Raw genomic sequence first — 666 nt, forward strand, 5'->3', positions numbered from 1 at the left:
GATGGAATTCTAGATCTTGATCGTGGTGTGGTCACACAACTGTTTACCTTTGTCAAAATTTGCAGAGCTGGACGCTAAGAAGATTCAAAACAAAGGCCCCAACCTCTTTTCATTCCATTGGCCAAGAGAGAGAGTAAAAAAAATTGGTGATAATAAAAGCTGACATTTGTTTGAAGCACAGAAGCCCTTCTCACACATCCTCTCATTTACTCCTCATGGTGTTCTCATGGCATAGGTTTGTAGTCCCCACTGTTTAGAGAAGGCAGTTCAAGCTCAGAAGGGTTAAGTGACCTGTAGGAGCCACACAGCTACAGTTGAGGAGACAGAAATGGAAGTTACGGGGTCTGATTGCAGAATTCGTGCTCCTATCTGCGACAATATGCTGGTTGGCCCAACTCCCTGTCAGGAAACGAAATTAATCCCAAGGGAGAGATGATACCGAACAACAGCTCCCAAACAACCGGGGACCCTGCACTGCTGCGGAACAAATAACGTTACCCAGAAATACGGCGGTGCTTGCAACGCGCCCGGAGGGCCAGCAGGTGGCGCCTGGAGACCGCCCACCGCTTTGTTTTGCAGATTTGCCTGGATTTTCTCCAGTTCGCGGCTGAAATCTACCCGGAAGCAGTTCTGTGGAGGGGGTAAGTGTTTCCTCTTTCCCGCAGG

This window comes from Mesoplodon densirostris, chromosome 15 (genome assembly GCF_025265405.1).
Source record: "Mesoplodon densirostris isolate mMesDen1 chromosome 15, mMesDen1 primary haplotype, whole genome shotgun sequence".
Classification (NCBI taxonomy): domain Eukaryota; kingdom Metazoa; phylum Chordata; class Mammalia; order Artiodactyla; family Ziphiidae; genus Mesoplodon; species Mesoplodon densirostris.